The 20,539-nt window shown below is 38.8% G+C and overlaps 1 protein-coding gene and 1 non-coding gene across 2 annotated transcripts in view; one reads left to right on the forward strand and one right to left on the reverse strand.

The window, feature by feature from the left end:
• PDE6D (phosphodiesterase 6D) overlaps nt 1-20,539 on the reverse strand; it is a 54,069-nt gene that overhangs the window by 19,448 nt on the left and 14,082 nt on the right. The window lies entirely within an intron of this gene.
• TRNAK-UUU (transfer RNA lysine (anticodon UUU)) lies at nt 13,412-13,484 on the forward strand. Its single transcript has one exon. It is a non-coding gene; the product is annotated as a tRNA-Lys (tRNA).

Here is a 20,539-nt window from a genome sequence, read left to right on the forward strand (position 1 = left end):
GGAACCGAGATCCCAAAAGCTGCGCGGTGTGGCCAAAACGAAAAAACCTAAAATAAAAAAATAAAAAGGAGTGGATATATGAATATGTATAACTGATTCATTTTGCTGTACAGCAGAAACTAATACAACACTGCAAATCAACTATACTCCACTTTAAAAAAAAAAAAGTTCCACTCAGTAAGCAAATCAACTACACTCCAATAAAAAAAAAAAGAAGTTCCACTCAGTAAACTTTAAATATGCCAATATTATCTATTTCACTTTTAGAAATTGTTGGTTCTTTTTTATTCTCGACTCACGTAAGAGATTTACAAATTACAGATTATTTCCCCTTAAAAAAAAAAAGAAACGTTAAGTAAGGGACACTTACTTTGAGGCTATCAGCCCACTGTAGCTCCCTTTGCTTGGCAAAGCAACAAAGCTACCCTTTTCTACTTTACCCCATTCCCCAAAAAAATGTTGAGTAAGGAGAAATAAAGATGTTTATGTAAAACAAGCCATGATTCACACTTACTGGGTAAACACTAGAAACATTCCCTTTAAAGTCAGAAGTAGGGCAGAGACATCTTCTAGCACCACTATTATTTACTTTATTCTGGATGTACTAGACAACACAATTATAAGAGAAAGAAATAGGAAATATAAAAATTGGAAAAGAGAAAATAAAATAATCATTATGGGCCAGTGATATCGTTATATATCTGGAAAACTGAAAAGAATCAAAAGTTACTGTAAATAACAAACAATAAAAGTAAGGCTGCTTGACTCAAGCTCTATCAGAAAAAAACTCTAAATGCTACTGAGGGACACAAAAGAAATATTAAATAAATGGAAAAGCATACCCTAATTTTGGATGGAAAAAATTAATGCCATAGATTCATCCGTAAATTTAATGCAATTCAAATAAATGTAAACTATAGGATTTAAAAAAAACTCGAAAACTGATCTTAAAATTCATACAAAAAGTATGAGAATCATCAGGAAAATCCTGAAGAATAACAAGAAATATATCCTTACAGATATTAAAACTTATAAAGTTATAACAACTAAAATAGTGTTGAATATGACTAGACAGACCAGTGGAAGAGAAAAAATCACATGGAATTTAGTACATATTAAAATTCTTAAAGAGAATTTTTAAAGAGATGGGAATACCGGACCACCTGATCTGCCTCCTGAGAAATCTGTATGCAGGTCAAGAAGCAACAATTAGAACTGGACATGGAACAACAGACTGGTTCCAAATTGGGAAAGGAGTATGTCAAGGCTAAGTCACTTCAGTCGTGTCCAACTCTGGGCAACCCCACAGATGGCAGCCCACCAGGCATATTGTCACCTTGTTTATTTAACTTACATGCAGAGTACATCACGAGAAATGCTGGGCTGGATGAATCACAAGCTGGAATCAAGATTGCCGGGAGAAATATCAATAACCTCAGATAAGCAGATGACACCACACTTAGGGCAGAAAGTTAAGAACTAAAGAATCTCTTGGTAAAAATGAAAGAGGAGAGTGAAAAAGCTGGCTTAAAACTCAACATTCAGAAAACTAAGATCATGGCATCTGGTCCCATCACTTCATGGCAAATAGATGGGGAGACAATAGAAACAGTGACAGACTTTATTTTGGGGAGCTCCAAAATCACTGCAGATGGTGACTGCAGCCATGATATTAAAAGATGCTTGCTCCTTGAAAGAAAAGCTATGACAAACCTAGACAGCATATTAAAAAGCAGAGACATTACTTTGCCAACAAAGGTTCGTTTAGAAAAAAGATATGGTTTTTCCAGTAGTCATGTATGGATGTGAGAGTTGGACTATAAAGAAAGCTGAGCGCCAAAGAATTGATGCTTTTGAACTGTGGAGTTGGAGAAGACTTTTGAGAGTTCCTTGGACTGCAAAGAGATCCAACCAGGCCATCCTAAAGGAAATCAGTTCGGAATATTCATTGGAAGGACTGATGTTGAAGCTGAAACTCCAATACTCTGGCCACCTGATACGAAGAGCTGACTCATTTGAAAAGACCCTGATGCTGGGAAAGACTGAAGGCAGGAGGAGAAGGGGACAACAAACGATGAGATGGTTGGATGGCATCACTGACTTGATGGACATGAGTTTGCACAAACTCCAAGAGTTGGTGATGGACAGAGAAGCCTGGCGTGTTGCAGTCCACGGGGTCACAAAGAGTCGGACATGACTGAGCAACTGAACTGAATTGAACATATTAATAGAAACATTTAAAATCAGTGGCAAAAAAAGGATGGGACTATTGAATAAACAGTGTTAGGACAAAAGGGTGGTCATATAGAAAAATTAAATCTACCTCAACTCCTTCTATTAAAATGTACTTCAGACAGATCAAAGTTAAAAAAGAAAGAAAGGAAGGAAGGAGAAAAATACAAAGGGAAATATGGGGATTGTTTTTATAATGTAGGATTGGGAAAGGTATAATATGATGAAAAATCCAGAAGCCTTTACAGAAGTCTCTTCCTTCTCTGACCAAAACTGCAAACTGCCAGAAATCCTCATTTCTTCTGTCATTGTCTTATTCCTCCCATTTAGATCTTCTAGAGGCTATTTCTTTTCATACATAATGTATTCCTCCATCTGATTTTTTTTAAGAAAACAGTTCAGCTTTTAAACTGCAAAAGTTTTAGTTTTCACTGTATAACCTTTTATACTATTTGAAAACATTTTAATCTGTATATTACTTAAAAACAAAAGCACAAATAACTTCAATAAGAATCACTTCCTAATTCTTCACCAAAGAAGAGGCCTAATTTTTCATACCCTAGGTCACCTGAATTTCTTTCTCTGGAAGCTTTTCTCGGTAGTGAAGACTTGGCCCTGGCTCCCTCACTGCTCTACTATATGGTAACTTCTGCGGATGGAGAGGATATTCCAAGAGGATCTATTGAATTTGATCAGATTAACCTTTGCAGCAGGTTCTGCCCCGGTCAGTTCTGGAGTCACTGGCTTTATAAAGGCAGTGGTGTGCAGGCTTCTTTAAAAAAAGGGGCAGAATAATCGCGTCACATGTTTCTATCTCCTGGCTAAGACAGACACTATAATCCAACATCTCTGAACAAATCAAGATTTAAAAATGAGCCTCTGCTTGCCAAATGGCTCTCCTGAGTGCCTATATTTGTCTTCCTCTGTCTGATTTTCTAGTACTTGCTCCTCATTATTCCTTTTATTCTGAACACTCACAGGCTTTTAGCAGCTGTTTTGTGTACTAGTCACTGTTTCCCTAATTTGGTTTATGGACTTACTGAGGGCAGAGTTATTCCCACTCATTGAGTTGATAGCAAAAAACAGGGAAATCTTGGGCTATCCTGGCTTTTGTATCACATCAATCAGTAACTTTCCAGTGTGCCAAAAGTTAATTAGCAAAAAAAAAAAAAAAAAAAAAAATTGGGGGGTTGGGTGGGGTAATAGAGCTAAGTAGAATGAACAAGAATTTGCTTCCAAATTATTAAGTCTAGGGTACTCTGTATAAGGACAGTCAACATTAGTTTTCATAGAGAATGTTTTCTTAGAAAGGATTTTTCTTTTAGGATAAGGCTTGAATTAAGGCAAAAAAGGGACTAATTTCTTAATTAGTATTTTATTTTTATTCTACTTTGTAAAGTACATTTTTTTCATGACACTTATTCTTCCCTGGTGGCTCAGCTGCAATGCAGGAGACCTGGGTTCAATCCCTAGGTTGAGAAGATACCCTGGAGAAGGGAAAGGCTACCCACTCCAGTATTCTGGCCTGGAGAATTCCATCTGAGTGACTTTCACTTCACTATTAACAAGTATCTTAAAGTTATTGTACAGTTCTTGTTTACTGAGGACTTGGTTCTCATTTCCAGTCTTCCTAAAAGTAATCAATTTCTAGACATAATCCTTTTCTTCCATTTTAATTATAGTTAAGAATTATAAACTTTCGAAAATGTAGTCTCTTGCAGATGCTACCAAAATCAAAACAGGGGCACATTCCTAAACTATGCCAGAGAAAACAAAAATCACTAGCTCTGTTAGCTTGAAATTTGACCAAAGAGAAAGGGATAATTTTTAAATGGACTATTATCATTATAAATAGAAGAGTATTCTTTATATTTTCATACTATTTTAAGAGATTTGCTAGTTTGTAAAAATAAACGTCTGCCTGCAGGTCATTTGAATGCACACATTTCACTAGAATGAGGTACCATATTTAAGATCCTGTGATAGTCCTTCATATAACAGGAGAGAGAGATTGAGAAAGAAAAGAGGGAGAGAAGAGAGACAGAGATATAGATAGATATGGAGAGGGGGAGGGAAAGAGAGAGGAGGGGAGGGAGGGAAGGGGGGAGAAGGGGGAAAGAAAAATGGGAGAGAGGGAGTGAGAGAGGGGGAGAGTGCCCCTGCTTTTTCATGCAGGTGAATTTAATGTTAGCAGTTTAGAACAGTTGTGTGAAAATGAAGTGTGGCTTTTGTTTGTTTGTTTTTGTAAATTACATGGTTTAAATCGCTCTGCAGGAATTTATTGTTTTAAAAGTACCAAAAAGTTATCTCATAAATGGAGAAAATTTTCTGTAAATTAATGTTTAAAGCCCTGATTTGAGATTAACTAGGCATGGGGTCACTAAGAGTCGGACATGACTGAGCAACTTCACTTTCACTTTTCACTTTCATGCACTGGAGAAGGAAATGGCAACCCACTCCAGTGGTCTTGCCTGGAGAATCCCAGGGACGGGGGAGCCTGGTGTGCTGCCGTCTATGGGGTCGCACGAGTTGGACACGACTGAAGTGATTTAGCAGCAGCAGCAGCAGCAAATCTCTAAAAGCGAATTTCTGTTTACTGTGATTTCTTCAGGCAGGGCACATCCATGGTAAGTCTTCATTGTGATAGGAAAAAATGCCAGTCATGTTAGTTAACAACTTCTGAAGATTATACCCCAGTTAGATATAATCATATTTCAGATCTGAACCCCCTAAAAAGCCAGAACTTAATTTGTCACACCACTGTAATATATCTTTCCCTACCACACAAGGCTCTCAGAAAAAGATATCTTTGATGTCTTCATAAAGTGACATTTTTTTATTTTTTTTCCTAAGCCTTCCTAAACTTGAAGTGCATCATTATCACATCAATGGCACCGTATAATAAGCATAGCTAGGCTTCCCTGGTGGCTCAGGTGGTAAAGAATCTGCCTGCAGTGTGGGAAACCTGGGTTCTGTCCCTGGGTTGGGAAGATCCCCTGGAGAAGGGAATGGCAACCCGCTCCAGTATTCTGGCCTGGAGAATCCCAGGGACAGAGGAGCCTGGTGAGATACAGTTCATGGTGCAAAGAATCATACATGACTAAGCGACTAATACTTTCATTTTCTTTCAATATGACCTCAAGCAAGTGCCAAGACCAAATTATCTGCATGAGAAACAACGTCCAGGGCAGCACTAAGTTTACTCAACCAAGGTAACCTGAAATTCTTGGCTGTATTAGTGTTTGCTGGCAGAGGTGGCTGCTGTCAATTCGCCCCTGTCACATTATTTTGCTTTGTCTCAGTCAGAAGCCACAGGGGAGGGCAACAGGGTTTGCTTCTAACTTGTAACAACAGCAGAGGTTATGGATTCCCTCTGCTGCCTTGATGAACCTGACTCCTGGCTCCTCGCCTGGAAACACGGTAAAGCTAGAGACAGATGTATTGTTACCAAACAGGACAAGAAATCTGCTATTCTATGAAATGTTTGGTTGGCTACTTGGGGAACATGGAAAAGTCTGTCAGAGGAAGGGAAAAAAGGAAATTGTACAGAGCTGGCTTTGACCAGAATGTCTGCTACCTTCGTTGATATCCTTGGTTTCTGTACTCCACTTCTTATTTCTTTTAATACACATTGTAGTCTGACTGTAAATAAGATAGCTGAAAAGCAGCTACTTCCACGACTGTTTTGCATGGTTATTCACCAAGTGGACTCTCAGGGTAATCCTAGAAGGTATTTGACCCTGGAAAAACAGTAGTTAATGGTACTGTACCAATGCCCCTTTCCCGGTTTTGATAATGTAGTATAGCTATGTAAGATGTTATCATTGAGGGACATTGGATGAAAGGTACATGAGAACTCACTTTCTATTTTCACAACTTATTGTGGCCTAAAACTATTCCAAAATGGAATTTGAAAATAAAAAAACCCAGACACCCATATGTATATTACACTAGCACTAGTTTCTAAGACATTTAAGACTCTATGAGCATGCTCAGTCATGCCTGACTCTTTGCAACCCCATGGACTGTAGTCCACCAGGTTCCTCTGTCCATGGGATTTCCCAGGCAATAATACTGCAGTGGGTTGCCATTTCCTTCTCCAGCAGACCTTCTCAACCCCAGGATCGAACCCGGGTTTCCTGTATTGTAGGCAAATTTACTATCTGAGCCACCAGGGAAGCCCTGCTTCATTCTACACCATATGCTAAATTCCAAATCACTGAAGAAAAATGGTTGATTATCTCATATTGTTTACTATAAAATACTGCAATTGGCCTCAAGAATTACATATAAAAAAATACAGATGAATATGTAACCTAAGGATAAAGAAGGCCTCTCTAAAAAGAAATGCAAAAGAAAAAAAAACATAAAAGAATAAAGTGTGTATAAATTCCAGAAAAACAGTTTAAAACCCAAGTGGTTTCAGCAGGAGGGGGAGAGCACTAGACAGAGTGCTCTGGGGACAGAGATTGAAGCAGACTAGGTTTTTCAAACTATTTTAAGTTTTTACAAGAAGAATGTATCCCTATTACTTAATTTAAGAAGTATCTCAAAAGTCAAACCATAGAACACTTTATACCTCAAAATCATCAAACAAAGTTAAGTCAAATGAAAAACTAGAAAAATATGACAGGCAAGGGGACAATGTCTTTACCACAGAAGGAGCACTTACATGAGAAAAAGACAAAATGGCTCAAAAGAACAGTAAGCAAAATCATGCAGGAAATGCAAGTTTTCACCTGTCACACTCCCCCAGCCCAGCCTGGCCCTCACAGAAGGAGAGAAAGAGCTGCCTCCCTGGGACCCCAAGGGAGAGGTGCCTCCTTGAGGGAGGATCAGGTTTCAGAGAAGGGGAGGGCTCCAGGAAGTGTTCCTGGAGGGAGGAGACCGTGTTTAGAGCAGAAAAGGGTTTTCTGATGGGGCGGTGTTGGGGAGAATTGGGTGGAGTAAGAGGCAAGAGGGTGAGACCACCAGAATGGACTGGTGCCTGGAGGAGCCTGCGCTTTGGGAGGGTACAGGAAGTTTATGGAGTCATTTATAGCCTGTTCTCAAGGTTTCCAACTTTTGACAAAATTATTTGGGTACTAAACTTGCCCAAAGGGCTTTGTTTCTTTGGGCATTGGCCTTCCTGACCTCTCTTGACCTTCCTTTTCAGTCACCAAGTTCTGCTATTTTCTTCCATTAAAATGCAGTTTCACCTTTTTTTCCCCTCTATCCAATCTGCACACTACTGCCAGACTATTGTTTCTAAAATACCACTTCGATCTTGTCTCCTTCTTGCTCATAAACCTCTCAGTGCTTTCTGCTGTCACTGGGTCAAGCATAGACACACCACGAGGAGTCTCAGGTTCACTTCAAAAACACCTGCTCCAGCCAAAATGGTTCCATCACAGACCTGTCCCTGTATGTGCCACCATCCCCCCAAAACCTTTTTTATGTTTTTCCTAAGTCTGATTTCACACTCGAAAGACCCTTTCCTTTTTACTTCTCCATGATCTAGCATTTTTTCATATTCAGTTTCATCCCCTCTTCTCCCACAAGTATACAATGTGCTTAAAGCACAAGAGTGGAGTCTCACAGACCCGGTGATAATCACCGCACCATTATTTAATAGTTTTGTGACCTTGGGGTCACTTTCTTTATGTTTGCATGCTAAGTTGCTTCAGTCATGTCCAACTCTTTGTGACCCCATGGACTGTAGCCCACCAATGTTCTCTGTCCACGGGATTTTCCAGGCAAGAATACTGGAGTGGGCTGCCATTTCCTTCTCCAAGGGATCTTCCTGACCCAGGGACTGAACCCAGGTCTCCCTCATTGCAGACAGATTCTTTACCGTCAGAGCCACCAGGGAAGCGGTTTCCTTAAGGCTTAGTTTGCCTCAACTCCAAAATGTAATAAATATTTGTATGATTTTTGTGAAGATTCAATGAGAACTGATGTATGTAAAACTAACACAGTGCCTGGAGCACAGGAGATCAGCAGTAATGCCTGGAAGCTCACTAGACAGTACTCATTATTACTGTCCAAAATACATTTATTTTCTCTGAGTATCAAGTTTTTCTTACGATTTGGTGCTTGTGTGCACTGCTATTTTCTCTCTTACATTTAGATGTTTTATACTCATTAACACTGGACGTAAAGCCCTGTGTTAGGTGCTTTACGTACACAAAACCACATGGGTTAGGTACTGTTACTTCCATCACTTCACTTTCTGGATGGGAAAAAGTTTGGAGATATTAAAAACCAAACCTAATATTAAACAGCTGGAAGGAAGAAGCAGGTGATTTTCTTTTGATTGATCTATTTTTAAGGTTGAAAACTGTCTACAATTTCCATGAATGATCTCTGGACAGTCCTAATGAGTCAGGTCTGGTCTTCCCTCACCGAGAGATTTCCTCCCAGGGAGAACTGAGCACCGTCACCAGATCTGGCTTCGGCTTCGCTCCCCAAACGCCCAGAGCCTGCTCTTTCCTCCAGCGACTGCTCTGACCCTTTGACTTTAAGAAAGAAAGCACACTAGAAGCCCCATGTTTTGTTATAAGAAGAGAGGAAGATCATTTCTGGCGTGAGAAATCACGCCATAAGGCATCAGAACAAAAACCAGGTTTCCATCAACGAGAAGCACCCTGTCTTTCTGAGGAGAAAGAGAGGCTCTTAATAGAAAGAACCAAGTCTTCTGAGAACAGAAGAGGCCAACCTTTCCCAAAGGCAACATTTAAAAGAGTGTGAGTCTTAAAGAGTCAGAAAGACAAAAGGACAAAAGAAGGACAGACCCCACAACTGTGTATTATTTATTCTGATCTATTACATGAGAGTGCCAGTACATACAACTAGATTTGTTTGGTAAGAACAGTACGAACATAAAAATGAACCACTGTATTAACTGACATGGTAATTATGTTTACAAGCTGATTGCCAGTAGAATCATCACACATTAGGCCTCTTTAGGAGCCTACAGTTTCCAGACGATGAGAAAGCACTGCCTCTGTGTGAAACCTGCAAATTTTATCTTGCTAACTCAAACTGTTTTGCCTGATAAAGGTTAAAGAACTTCTTTAAAACAAGCAAACAAAAGAAACCAACAGCCATAAAACAAAACAAGTTCATCTACTTAAGAAATAAACATGTCTCCCCCGCTCTACTGTTTCTTAACTACCAAGGGTACTTTAGAGGGCAGGAGGAGTAGATATACATTCCTATCAGTAGGGGAGCTGCCCACTGCCAGCCTCTGGACAGACACCCTGGGCATGGATTCTCTAAGGCTCAGTGTTGGTAACTTCCTGAGTTGGGAGACTGAGACTGGTGGATGACCAACAGGAGTTTTAAGTTTTCTCCCTTCATTCACCCACTTATCAAATTCTGTTCAGAGGATCTTTACTTGTGGAAAGAGGGCAAAGAACTTTTTTCTTTACAATGCTTCTCTCCTACATGTCGGAAGAGAATTATGAGGACTGGAGGGATTAAGATGGTGATATTTCCCAAACTGCTCTACAAATTCAACTTAATAAAATCCCAGCTGGCTATTTTTTGGCTGAAATTGACAAAATGATCCTAAAATTCATATGGAAATCAAGGGACTCAGAGAATTCAAACAACCTTGAGAGAGAAAACAAAGTTGGCCAAATCACACTTCCTGATTTCAAAACTTGCTATGAAGCTACAGTAATCAGATGGTGTGGTACTGGCATAAGGACAGACATATAGATAAATGGAAGAACTGAGAGTCCATAAATAAACCTCACATTTACGGTCACTTGATGTCTGACAAGGCTGCCAAGACAATTCAGTGGGAGAAAGAATAGTTTTTTCAACAGATGGTGCTGGGACAATGGGCTATCTACATGCAAAAAAATAAAGCTGGACCCCCAACATTCACATCATACATAAAAATTAACTTAAAGTGGATCATAGGTACACATGTAAGAGCTAAAATTACAAAACTCTTAGGAGCAATACAGGAATAACTCTTTGTGACCCTGGGTTAGTTAAAATCCTTCTTAGATATGACAGACTAGAAAAACACGATAACAAAACCAAAAAAAGAAATAAACTGGATTTCATCAAAGTTAAAAACTCCTATGCTCCAAAGGACACCATTAAGAAAATGGAAAAACAACCCACATAGTGGGAGAAAATATTTGCAGATCACGGAGCTGAGGAGCAAACTGTATCCAGAATATATAAAGAACTCTTATAAGTCAATAAGACAAATAACCCAATTGAAAAATGGGCAAGAATCTGAATAGACATTTCTCCAAAGAAGATACAGAAATGGTCAAAAGCACATGAAAAGATGCTCAACATCATTAGTCATCAGGGAAATGCAGATTAAAACCACTCTGAGATATTACTTTACACCCTCTAGGATGACTATTAGTAGGAAGACATGTGTTCAAAACCATGTAGAGAAACTAGAACCCTCATACACTGCTGGTGGAAATGTAAAATGGTGCAACTTTTGAAAGAGTCTGGCAGTTCCTCAGAAGGTCAAACAGAGTTACCTTATAGCCCAGCTATTCTGCTCCTAGGTATATGCCCAAGAGAAATGAAAACATAATGTTCACACAAAAACTTGTACATGAATGTTGATAGCAATGTTAGTCTTAATAACCAAAAAAAAAAGTGAAGACAACCCAAATGTTCATCAACTGATGAATGGATAAATAAATTGTGGTATATCCACACTATGGACTATTATCTGGAATTGAAATGGAATTAGACACTAATATATGCTATAGCATGGATGAACCTTGAAAACATTAAGTGAAAGAAATCAGTCACAAAAGCCCCCAAATTCCTTGATTCCATTTATATGAAATATCCAGAATAGTGAAATCTATAGAAGCAGAAGGTAGATTAGTGGTTTCCTACAGCTAGGATGGGAGAAGGCAATGGCACCCCACTCCAGTACTCTTGCCTGGCAAATCCCATGGACGGAGGAGCCTGGTAGGCTGCAGTCCATGGGGTCGCTAGGAGTTGGACACGACTGAGCAACTTCACTTTCACTTTTCACTTTCAAGCATTGGAGAAGGAAATGGCAACCCAGTCCAGTGTTCTTGCCTGGAGAATCCCAGGGACGGGGGAACCTGGTGGGCTGCTATCTCTGGGGTTGCACAGAGTCGGCCACGACTGAAGCGACTTAGCACCAGCAGCAGGAGCACAGCTAGGATGGGAGGGTGGAGGAAATGAAGAATGACTGCTAGAGGAAACAGGGTTTCTTTTAAAAAGGTGATGAAATGTTCCCAAAGTGACTATTGATGGCTGCATAACATTGTGAATAGAATAAAACCCACTGAACTGTACATTATAAATGGGAGAATTGTATCTCAATAAAGCTGTTAAATGTGTATTTTAAAAAGAATTACAGGTAAATAAATTTATATTAAAAAAATTACCACACTAGGAAAATAAATAAAAAGAATTACAAGGATATCAAGAAAAAGGCTTCAAAATTAATGAAAAGGTCAGGAAATGTTTCAAAAACAAAAATCCACAAAAGAAGCATAAAAACACTTGGTAAGTATGCGAAAAGGAAAGCTGTAGGACTAGAAAGAAAGTAAAAACATCCTTGGTCTGGATCTATTCTGAAAAACAAATTTTTAAAAAACACACTGTGGCAGGGGAGGGATAAACTGGAAGTTTGGGATAATATATGAAAAGTGAAAGTCTCTGAGACCCCAGGGACCGCAGCCACCTGAGCCACATTATATAATAGTGTGTATATGTTAATCCCTGGGCTTCCCTGGTGGCTCAGATGGTAAAGAATCTGCCTGCAATGCAGGAGACTCCAGTTTGATCCCTGGCGGGAAGATACCTGGAGGAGGGCATGGTAACCCACTCCAGTATTCTTGCCTGGGAAATCATCCATATGATTATATGGACAGAGGAGCCTGGAAGGCTAAAGTCCATCGGGTAGAAAAGAGTTGGGCACAACTGAGCGACTAACACTTTATTTCATATATAAAAAGAGATAAACAAAGACCTACTGTATAGCACAGGGAACTATATTCAATATCTGGTAATAACCTATAATGAGAAAGAATCTGAAAAAGAATATCTATCTCTGAATATCTCTCGTAAAGAGTCAGACACGACTGAGTGAATGAACTGAACTGTATCTCTGAACAACTTAGCTATACATCTGAAATTAATACAACTTTGCAAATCAACTATATTTCAATTTAAAAAAACATATTATATGTCAATTCTATCTCAATAAAACTAGAAAAAAATTTAGAAAACACAAGAGGGAGAGTCTAACACAAACTGTTCCCCCTTCTTTTTTTTTTTTTGCAGTTTTATGTGATATTAATAAATGACAAAAAAGGTCTGGTCTGCACATGGACTCTTTAGATATAGGAAGAGCTTACTACTACTACTACTAAGTCGCTTCAGTAGTTGTGCGACCCCATAGATGGCAGCCCACCAGGCTCTGCCGTCCCTGGGATTCTCCAGGCAAGAATACTGGAGTCGGTTGCCATTTCCTTCTCCAATGCATGAACGTGAAAAGTCAAAGTGAAGTCGCTCAGTTGTCTCCGACTCTTAGCGACCCCATGGACTGTAGCCCACCAGGCTCCTCCGTCCATGGGATTTTCCAGGCAAGAGTACTGGAGTGGGGTGCCATTGCCTTCTCCAAGGAAGAGCTTAGTAGTAGTTATTTCTCATGCCAAACACACCTTCCACCCTAATATTTTCTAAATCATTGTTCTAATAATAATAAAAAGATACAGAATTAGGCTATCAGATTTACTAAGGCCATCAATGAAATCCATCATTCATTTGCATAGAACCTTGAAGTTTATAAATCACTTTTATACATTTTATCTCAGCTGATCCTCTCAAAGCAGGTATCACCCCCATTTTAAAGATGAAGAAATAGCCTCAGAAACATTAACAGACATTTAAAGCCTCACACCTAGTGAGAGGCATAGACAGATTAGAACCCAGGCCACTTTCTAAGTTTATAAAGAAACTGCTCTTTTGTATACAATATTCTTATAATAAATATAATTTTTTTCTTGTTGAATTTTCTCTTACAAAAAGTGTTCAGAACTAATTTTAAATAGCAGTTTGGTCCATATTGAAACATAGTTTAATATACAGTATAATAATTTTTCTATATTAATTTCAATCATATATTTCATTTTTAAAAAAATCAAAAAACAATTACATGGGGAGTTCCCTGGTGGTCCAGTGGTCAGGACTTGGCACTTTTACTGCTGTGGCCCTAGGTTCAATCCCTGGTTGGGAAGCTAAGATCCCATAAGCTGTGTAGTGCAGCCAAAAAAACCCCTCAAAAACAATTACTCAGAAATGTACAAATTCCGAGCTGACTGTTACAGAGTTTGACTAATGGCTAAGAAGTCAAAGTAATGCTTTCGGGCAATAACTTTGCTATGCATCCAAGAGTCAAATGTGTATCTCAACCATTTAATTTACTTAATATACTAATATCAGGAAATTGTCTTTCCTTAACTTGTGTTTTCATATCTTATTTAAGAATTAAGGCACTATAATGACAGATAGTATAGTATATGTATGTCCTCCAAAACATAATACCACTCTGAATATAAATAAATATGGTCTGAAAAGCTAATCCCCAAATTTTGATATAATTTTAGATAGAAGTTTTCCTAAATAATTTCCCCTTTATTTTCCTTCCAGAATGTCCAGAACTCCAGAATGATCATCTACTATTCAGTTGTTAAACACTGGTGTTAAGTAATGATCAACCTATAATTGTTGGGAAAAAAGAAAGAAATCAATTGAATATGGCCAAAGGGTTCTGAATTACAACATGGCTGAATTGGACATTTCATTTGTCTAACTTTACTGAACATTTATGAGTGTTAGGCTAGCACACACCGTGATTAATAAGACAAGACTGTGTGCATGTTCTCTGGAGTGCTCCTCCAGGTAGGGAAAACTATTAGGTGAAAGAATAATTACAATGAAATGTGAGAACAACTATCTATAATGAAGACTTGTACAAAGTACCATCTCTGGCTTGCTTATGATCGGGTCTTGTGAGATAAGATAAGTATCAGTGACTAAAACATGCCTCTAAAGCTGAAGAGCCACTCACTGACCTGTATCACCTTTCAGTACTGTGCCATACCCAGGTGTCTCCTCTCTTCCTGATTTGCATAATCAGGCAAGATAGCCCAGGTTGATAGCACTACTGTCTCAGGTTAAGGCACAAACTCAGATCAAATACTACTCAAAGGAACATAAATTCCCTCATGATCTTAGTAGGTATAGCTCCTGAAGTCTTCAGGTTGTGAAGTGTTTCAAAATTTTTCTCTTCAGAAGAAAAGCTAAGTTTAAAAGCTCAGTTAGAACTACAAATAGGCAAATAAAACATTAAGCCTATTTCTCTGAAATTAAAGACTGTATATTTCTGAACCTTTTATATATAGATTCTGGTAGAGAAAAGGTTAAATGGAGTAAAAGCAGAATTTTTCTCCCACAAAGTCCGCTACTGTATATCTTTTAAAAGGTTCCCCAACTATAGAATGTATCTCCTTTCTTCCAATTGTAAAGACACTATCAGCAAAATTATTCCTTTCCCATATAGTGCAACTGGACTCGGTCAAGAATAGAACAGTCAAGAATAGGCTGATAACTTATTTTTTCTTTTGAAGTTGGAGGAGGACTAGTATTTATTCCCAAGTTTGGGAAAAAGGAGGTACTTGAATCTCTTTAATTACAACACAGCCTGGCCCACTATAATATACCGTTGATGTTTTCAAGATTTTGCTCAAAGGATATTCTAGCTTTACATACCATAATGTACACAGTAATGCAAAGGACACTCAAACTGTGAGAGGCATTTGTTGTCTTGAAGCACAATTCCAACTAAACCAAAAAGGATTTGCAGGGGAAATTCAGAAATATAATGCCCTTCAACAGGACATGTAGGCTGCAATCCAAATATCATTAAGGATTCCCTAGGGGGCAGCATCTTCTGGGATGGTAAAGTCAAGTTTTCTGTGTTAAGTTCAAGTGCTCAAAAAATGCTGGTACTCAACTGATGACAGTTGCAAAAGCCTCTGGGAAGGTCTAACCCGACTTCACTGCAATTCTGATGTCTTCATTTAAACACAGTTCCTTCTGTGGACAAGGAAAGCTTCCAAACACTAACTCTAGGAGTTAGTCTCTCAAAGATTCTAGTGAGTATATAAACGTATCTTTTAAGTAAAAATACAATCCTGGGTCAAGATTCACTTTAAACAATATAAAAACCTATTTAAATGATATTTAATGGTATGAGAAAGTGTTATTTATTTGTGTGTGAAAAAAGATAAAATTTTAAAATGAAAAAGTTTACAAAACACATATAATGTGATCACATTTATTAAAAAGTATATATATATATATATATATATATATATATATATATATATATATGAGGGTTTTTTACCAAAAGGATTCATGTCTATTATAGAAAATTTGGAAAATAGAGGACAAAAAACAATAGCTGTATTCCTACAAACCAGAGATTACCATTTAATATTTGTGTTGGTATTTCCAATTTTTTCTATCATATATATATGTCCTCCCAATAAATGTAATTGTGAAAAACTTAATCTTTTCCTTAGTCATTAGTCTTGCACTGATTAACATATAATGATATTTTAGGAAACTAAGGTAAATTATAAGATTCATGCACATGAGTGGTTTTCAATCTTGGCTGCATATTAAAATCGCCTTGGGGAATATTTAAAATTCCCAATGTCTGGACCACTCCCACAGACCAATTAAATCAGAATCTCTGGAGATGGGACCTAGGCATTAGTATTTTTCAGAGTTCCCCAGGTGACTCCACTGAACACCAGGGTTGAGAACCACCACTTGACAGCTTTCCCTGCTTTGAGCAAAACGTGAGTTATAGCAGTGCTTTCTTAAACTTTCATGTGCATATAAATCATGTGGAAATCTTGTCAAAATCTAGATTCTGGCTCAGTAGGTCTGGGGTAGGAATTGAGATTCAGCATTGGCTCAAGGGCCGCGGTCTGAGTAGCTACAGGGTTCTGGGAAGGAAAACTCTTCAATGGAAAAGAACAATTTACAGCCACTGAAGCCTACGCTCTATGCCACCAGGCAGGGAGGGCAGTCTACCACGGATGGACAAAGAACTGATACGGGGAGTTGAAAGATGTTTCTAAAAAATAAGATTTTAGGGAAGCGAACGTATGCAATAACTACATTTTTCAGGGGAAACAGTCGCTAGAGCTTATATAGTCCATGTGCACAAAGAAGGACAAGAGAGAAGGAAGACAAGAAAGGCGGGCAGTGTAAGAAACAAAAAAAAAACATCAACTGTCTAAAAGTTGTTATGGGGAAAATAAAATCTTTGGCTGCTGTGCTGGCAATGGATGGAGAAACACTACAAGGAGATCTGTAGAATATTTCACTGCCAAAACATGTTTGGGAAGCAGTACAGCTAACAAACTGAAGTCGGTACAGATTACTAACCATCCTCTATCAACCCACTCCTGGGACCTAAGAAGAGACCCCAGGAGTATAAGTCTCTCCTGGCAGCACTTAAGGAACCAACAGCAAACAGTGAACTATTTGCCCACATGCTTCTCACTGTGTGCAGAAAGAACACTGAGATGCGCAAACATGGGGTCTTATGAAGCTTCTTGGGGCTTTCCAGGTGGCACTAGTGGTAAAGAATCTGCCTGACAATGCAGGAGATCTAAGAGAAAGGGGTTTGATCCTTAGGTTGGGAAGATCCTCTGGAGTAGGAAATGGCAACCCACCCCAGTATTCTTGCCTGGTGAATCTCATGGACAGAGGAGCGTGGCGGGCTAAGTCCATGGGGTCGCAAACAGTTGGACACAAATAAAGCGACTCAGCATGCATGAAGCTTCTTGGCAACACTCTACTTCAGATTTCTTAATTTCAATGGAGATGGAACAAAAACAGCTTTTTTTTTTCCTCCTGAAAATTATAAAAGTTTAGCCTATTTTGTAGAATGACAAACTATGTTAAGTATTCATAAACAGAAAACATAAGTTTTCATAAATCACCAGACTCTCCTTCAAAATAACTTCTAAAAACAATAAAATAGGAAAACTTTTGCATAAAATTATCTGGAAAATTATTTGAATCAGCTGGTATACTTTATCAGATATTCCTTATCAGCTCAGCCATGTCTGGGTAAAGTTCTGTTCAAATAAACTAAAGAGGAAGAAACTAAAGGGGAAGACTTTACCAAGTAATGAAAAGAATTCTGATGTCATATGATTCATGTTACACATCTCCTGGATCCAAGAATCTTTGGCAGAATCATACCCAACCATAACGGTTCCACTGATCTGTATATTCAGCACTTACTTACTGTGTAATGGTGATGGTTAACATGTGTTGAGTGCCAGATGTTGGCTAAGTTAATCTGCACAACCCTATGAAATAGGCATGATTATTACAGTCCTTGTATGGATAATAAATCTGTGGTTTAGGGATGGCAAGTACCATGCTCAAAGGTCATGAAGCCAGTATGTCATAACGCTGGTTTTTGAGTGCCTGATTTCAATACGTATTCTCTTAACATTTATATGACATAAACAGCCCTCCTGTGTGCTAAGTCTGTACCAGGGAAAAACTATACTTAAGACTGGGGGACAGAAGGTAAGTTATGATGTCTAAGCTTGTGGAACAGGACAAGCAGTTCTTCTGGGACACGAGGCTGGAAAGGTACTTCAAACACTGTAGAATACAGGATGCCATACGGTGTTGTGGCATGTCAGCTCAGATTATGCTGCTGGTGTATTCCATGGGTCAGAACTCATTTACCTTTGGGGTCCCTGATTCTTGATCTTTTATATATTCTGGATGAGCAGAAGACATATTTACAAAGAGGACACACTATGTGACTATAGACATAATTTCTTTTAGCTTAGGCAAGCTTTCCAGAAATTACTGAACCACTCCAACCCTATAAAATCAAGGAAGCCACAACAATGTCCAGATAAGAGATCTAGTACTAGTTGAGGGGTTGGTCTCCTCCACATTCAAATGGTAAGGGGTGTTGCTGGATAATCTAGTCCAGTCAGGACTAGGAAAAAAGAAATGTGTCTCATATTGAGGTTTTGGTCTAGAATTTCTACTGAGTTTCTGTAAAAATTTCCAAAGGCTAAGGGAAACCCCACTGAAGGTATTAGCAGAACAGTGGCAACAAAGATCAATAATTCTTAATGAATGATTCATTACCAGTGCAGACAGATAAACAAAGTCCTAACTTTTTTGCATTTCTCAGAGCTAGCTACCGAGCATGCATTCGTGCTCAGTCACGTTCAACTCTTTGGGACACTGTGGGCTGTAGCCCGCCTAGCTCCTCTGTCCGTGGAATTTCACAGGCAAGAATACTGGAGTGGGTTGCCATTTCCCTCTCCAGAGGATCTTCCCCACCCAGGGATGGGACCCACGTCTCCTGTCTTAGCAGGCGAATTCTTTACCACTAAGCCACCTGAGAAGCCTGTTTCCTAGCAGTCTTATTCAACTTGGTAACTGCAAACTTACTAGGGAAAAGGTAAACAGTATTTCCAGCCTTATTTGGCTACATTAATCGCTTAAAGCTAGTCTTTCAAAGAAAGAGGCAGGGGAAAGAACTACTATCTGAGTACCTACATTTAATACACCAGTTGAGCACTGTCCTAAGAGCCCCTCCCTTTTCCATTTTTCAACCTTATCTCACTTGATAATGACACGCACATGAAACTGATCTCAGAAGTTCCTTTCTCAGGAACTCATGGGAAACGTACTCAGGTACTCAACACAGCTCGCATTCAGGTGAGGCCTGTCCATACTATATGTTCTTGAAAAGAAGTGACTTCAGGCAGCTGCAAGGTCCTGGGTATCTTTATGAGGACAGGCCTCTAATGCTAGAAGAGCTGAGGAAACTGATGAGAGGATGATAAAGGCAGGCAGACCTCAAACATTCCACAAAAATGGTCCTTTTGCTCCACCTAACAATGTTCTCTTGGGATATGGTTAGTAGAGAATAAGGACTATGGATTGAGCTATTGATGCTGTACAGCTGTACCCTCAGTTATCTGTGGGGGACTGGTTGTAGGACCCCCTCATATCATAATCTGTGGATGATCAAATCCCTTCTTTATAAAATGGTATAGTATTTGCATATGACTTATGCACATTCTCCCTATACTTTAAATAATCTCTAGAGTATTTATAATATATAATACAATGTAAAGTGAAAGTGAAGTCGCTCAGTCATGTCTGACTCTTTGCGACCCCATGGACTATAGCCTATCAGGCTCCTCTGTCCATGGGATTTTCCAGGCAAGAGTGCTGGAGTGGATTGCCATTTCCTTCTCCAGGGAATCTTCGTGACCTAGGAATCGAACCCAGGTCTGTCACATTGCACGCAGACGCTCTACCGTCTGAGCCACCAGGGAAGCCCCATAATACAATGTAAATGTTATGTAAATAGTTGCTGGCATGGCAAATTCAAGTTTTGCTTTTTGCAAACTTTCTGGAATTTTTTTTCTTGAATATATATATTTTTAAAATTTAGCTGCACCACTAGGCATGTGGGATTCTAGTTCCCCAACCAGGGATCACACCCATGCCCCCTCATTGGAAGGATGGAGTCCTAACCACTGCAGCACCAGGGAAGTCCCCTAAATATTTCTGATAATGTAGTTGGTTGAATCCCTGGATGTAGAACCCATGAATACGGAAGGCTGGTTTTACTGATCCACAATGGAAACAAGATTCTACTTATGATAGCAGAAGTCCCCTGTTATAAGCTGCATTCAGTTAATTAAATATTTTAGATTAATGATCTCCTTGAAATGCAGCTGTGTGTTCAAATATCAGAGTACACCTCCTGCTTTTCTATCCTCTGAACAATAGCATGGATTTCTTATTTGAAAGGAATTCAAGACCTTACAACTTGCTTGAAGGAACTGAAAATTTGTAGTGTAATAAGCAATCTGAAGTTATCTTACCTGACACAGAAAGCTTGTTGTTATAAAGTTTTTGATATAAAGACATCTTACCTTATTCAGCTAATCTTTGAAAAGATGCAAAAGGAAACAAGAAAATCTTAGGTAGGGAAAGCATTTGGCAGTATGGTCCATATTATGACATGGAGGATACTTTGACTGAAAGAGCAGAGTTACTATCTGAATCAATCCTTGCCAACTGTAGCTTTGCTCCTGAAAACTAGTTCAGATAAGCAGGTTGACAGTTTTCTACAGACAGTCACAGTAACTCTTATATTTTTGTCAAGATCAAAACTAGTATTTCTCATAAATTCACATAGGTTATTTAC

The sequence above is a fragment of the Ovis canadensis genome, chromosome 2 (assembly GCF_042477335.2).
Source record: "Ovis canadensis isolate MfBH-ARS-UI-01 breed Bighorn chromosome 2, ARS-UI_OviCan_v2, whole genome shotgun sequence".
NCBI lineage: Eukaryota > Metazoa > Chordata > Mammalia > Artiodactyla > Bovidae > Ovis > Ovis canadensis.